The sequence below is a fragment of the Vicugna pacos genome, chromosome 2, assembly GCF_048564905.1.
Source record: "Vicugna pacos chromosome 2, VicPac4, whole genome shotgun sequence".
Classification (NCBI taxonomy): Eukaryota; Metazoa; Chordata; class Mammalia; order Artiodactyla; family Camelidae; genus Vicugna; species Vicugna pacos.
The window spans coordinates 2,375,395-2,379,562 of record NC_132988.1 but is presented as its reverse complement, the minus strand read 5'-3'; the positions used below and the strand labels follow the sequence as shown (position 1 = coordinate 2,379,562).

Genomic DNA, 4,168 nt, shown 5'->3' with positions numbered 1-4,168 from the left:
TCACACAAGAAAAGATGAAAGCTGATTCTTCCTGTAGGTTTGCATGTATTAGGGATGAAGATAATTTTTTTTGGACTGCAAAAGGGAACCAAACAATATATTTTTGCCCAAAGGATTAAGGAATAGGGGCTGTATTCTTTGAGAAATATCTAGTGAATAGCTGATGCTTTCAGTGGGCATATGCATTCTCTTAAAAGTGCACATGGAATCCTAAACGGCAGTAAACCTGAGGATTCAGAGCTTTGGAAACAACTCTCTTCCTCTTGTGGTTGGTGGCACACAGTATAGCACGCTACCCAGGTACTGTGCCTTAGAGTCATTCTAGTTCTTTCCTTCTGCATTCACCACATTCTGTCCCTCTCCAAATCTTACCTACTCTTTCTCCTCAGCTTCTTGCCAATCACCAGCTGCCACATGGATGCTGTTCAATCTCAGACCATCTAGTCTTTCATGTTGGCTAACGTGGTCATCTGCCATCCAATCTCCTGGCCTATAGTCTTGTATTTTTTTATTCCATTCTCAATATGCATGGCATACACAGTCTACCTTGCCTGGTCCCTGTTTCCGTTATCCCAGTCCTGTGCCTGTCACTCCTGAAATAGAACCTTTGCTCCACACATGCTGAATTACTCAGTGCTGTTTTGCATGTCTGGCTCTTAAATATTTATTATCTGAGACACCTCTCCATTCTACTTGTGGGGCAGCAGAGTGTAACAGACAGAGATTTTTGGCTTGTATTCAAATCCAACTTGCCATTACATGACCTTGGGCAAAATTCTAAACTTTTCTATGGCTCAGTTTGTTACCTGTGAAGTTGAAATAATGGCACCTACTGTCATGAGTGGTTGTCATGAGGATTAAGTGAGATGATTACTTTTTGTAAAGCACTTAACACAGTGCTCAGCACCTAGCAAGCAATCGGGAATGCTACTGTTGTTATGTTTTGGCCAATTCCAACTTACACACTGTGTGAATCAAAACTTGCTTATTTCTTTTCTGCGAAACATTTCAACCATCTGTATTCCTCTAACTTCAGGAATTAATCACTTTTTTGCCATAATCTTCTACATTGTAGATAATACTAATGATTGAAATGACTTGTTTATGTATCTGTCTAGTTCATGGGACTGTGAAAACATTTATCCAACCTTGTTTCTTGGTCTAGATCCTCACACATAAGAGGTAATTCATAAATATGTATTGAAGGGATGAATGATGAGTGAGATCAGTGAAAAGTCCAGAGGGATAAGAAAGGAGCCGTCCTCTTTATTCCTGGAGAATATGTATGTGGTCTCAAAGTCTTCATGGAAAAAAAATGAACTTTCTGATACATGTGGATATTCTCTTTTGTGTTCTGGTTTTAATTGTCTATGGAGAACAGCTCTTTTCTTTTCAGTTTATTCCTGGAGAAGCTTCTCCCCTTATTCCAGCTTATTTCTTCATTAACCCACGGAGCTAAAGTGGTTTATTCAGCCCCTGGCCCAGAGAGCTTGTGGTAGATGCAGATTAGCACGCTCAAGAGGAAAGATTTACATCCCAGTGTGTAGGGAATTTCTCAGTTATTACTCAGGAATGAATATGAGAAGGAAATCAATGATTATTTTTAAGCTGCATTTCCTAACCACAACAATAACAATAACAGTCTTTGTTATTTGAACATGTTTTAAATTTAAAGTGGATAGCGGGGAAGGGACCCGGGCCTAGGACAACTGTCTGTGGAGGACGGGGTGGCGCGCCCACTGGTCGGCCAGGGTCACGCGCCTGAGTGCGAGCAGGATGAGCTCGGAGTGCTCAGGCCCCCGGCAGGCAGCGAGAGTACCGGTTCCCAGCTGGAGTCCCCACCCGGCCTTCTAGGGGCGGAGGGTGCACGCAGCAATGGGGAAACTGAGGCCCAAGGAATTTGGGTACACAGTCACAACGCTGAGTCCCTCCCACACTCTGGCACCGCCGCTGTCTCCATCACCCAGAAGAGTCTTTCTCGTCCTTGTTTTTCCATTCTGTCCTCCCTGCTTCCTAATAAGCACACAGCCCCAAGACCACCTCTGACCACCTTCAGCCAAGCTGTGCATGCCCGAGGCCCCGGGGCCTGCTGTCCCTGGCACTTCCTCTTGCTTCCTCCATCCTCATGCTGCTAATGAGCAGCCTCTGGTTGCTGGGGGCTGGCCCCAGCCTGGTCCTGGCCCCAGAGCTGCTGCTGGACCCTTGGCGGGCTCACCGGCTGCTGACACACGTGCTGGGCCACATGGCCCTACCCGGCCTGCTCCTGAGCCCACTGCTCCTGCCCACGCTGGGCTGGCAGCAAGAATGCCACCTGGGCACACTGAGATTCCTGCACACCTCCGCCCTGCTCACCCTGGCCTCTAGGGTGATGGCTGTGCTGCTGGCAGGCCTCGGGGTGTCCAGTGCAGCCGGTGGCTGCGGATACACGCCTGTCCACCTGGCCCTGCTGGTGAGGCAGGGTTACCACCCTAGACGGCCCTGGGGAGCACGGCCACCTTGGCTCCTGCCATGGCCGCTGCTCACCCTGACACTGCTTCTCAGCCCTAAGCCACCTTTCCTGCAGCTCTTCTGTGGCCTCCTTGCTGGCCTGGCTTATGCAGCCGGGGGCCTTCCGGTGGTTGGAGCTCTCCGAGTGGTGGCTGCGGACACTGCAGGAGGGTGTCCTGTGCAGGGTGCTGGCCACTCCAACTCCTTCCCACCCCAGGCGCCCTGGCTGAGCTGCCTGTCACCTATCCTGCTGGACGCGCAGATGCTGCAGGAAGGGATCCAGGCTGCGCTCTTCGAGGGACCAGCCCAGGGTCCCAAGAGCCCGCTCTAGCTGCCCAGGTCCTCCGTCTCCTCTCCGCCACTGCAGCAGCTGGAGTGCACGGGCTTCCCCACGGAGCAGGCAGTGGTGGCCCTGGCGGCCATAGGCCGTGTGGAGAGTGCCATGTCACTGCTGGTGAGCAGGAAGGTGGGCACCCAGGTGCTGGTGACTCGGGAGGGTGGGCCCGCTCACCCCAAGGGCCCTGGGCACCCCCAGCACAGGCAGGCCCTCGGATGAGAAGAGGCCTGGCCTGTGGGCGGGAAGTCTGCTGAGAGTCACGGTGGGGTTCAGGAGTGGCCTCTCCAGCTCCCTGCCCTGGTCCTGTTTAGAGTAAAAATCAGTTCACCTTTCAACCTGGACCTCCTTGGGTGCAAAAATAAATCAAGTGGATATGTATTCAGTTTTCTATAGTTAGACCCCCTTGCACAAATTTCTTTATAAATGACATATTAGTGGATCTATAACATTATTCTGTAATTTACAAAATGCTAAGTTATTGCCAATTTAAGTAAAAAAACTGCAAATCAATTGCTCACCTGTTTTTAATTCTTACATTCAGTATTTTTACTGTTTCTAAAAATATTTCCTATATGACTTTGGGGCATGCTGAAAGAAATTGCAAAAACATAGCTCAGATGATAACCAAAAGGCTTAATTAGTTCAGCTTTAGGCATTTTGAAGAATAGTGAATTAGATTTTCTAAGGTATCAATGCTTGACTTTCATGAAGAGTTTTAAAAAGCCATCAGTAATAAGTTTTATTTGATTGCATAATGTAACTCTCCAAGCATTGGAGATATAAATAGAGTTGAGGGTAGCTTATATCTGGAAGCTCCTTGCTTCTTTCTGACCAGCCTTTAGCAGCTTAAAACAGCAAGTTTCTCTTAAAGGGCAGAGGGTTTTGTTTTCATCCTCCAGACCTCTCAGCCTCCACTCAGCTCAGCGAACCATCTTCCCGCAGGGCTGACAGCTCTTCGTCATGAATTTCCAGGCGCATAATGCTGTGTGTCATTAAAACAGCTTGTCAGAATGTCCTTAAAAAGATGGTAGTGATGCTCAGTTTCCACCCCTGACTGAGTTATAATTAGAGCCACAGGATACAACCCAGGTGTGCTTAAAATCTGAATCGCTGAAGCGGTACAATGGACGGGATGCCCGGTGGGAACGCTGACGTCTCCGCCAAGGAGTGAGGTTGGTTTGTGTTGTTAGTCTCTCTTCTCTTTTCTTTCTAACAGATAAACTCTGATACTTTCACTTATAAATATGATGATTGGATCATATTAGCTGTAAAATCTTTTATTTTTTCCCGCTTTAACATTCTGTATCCCTCTGTTAGTGGCATCAGTAAGGCAAAAATTTAGAT

The 4,168-nt window shown here is 48.0% G+C and overlaps 1 pseudogene; it reads left to right on the top strand.

Moving 5' to 3' along the window:
* The first annotated feature begins 1,708 nt into the window (after positions 1-1,708).
* LOC102528867 (rhomboid domain-containing protein 3 pseudogene) lies at positions 1,709-3,335 on the top strand (annotated as a pseudogene).
* Positions 3,336-4,168: the final 833 nt, after the last annotated feature.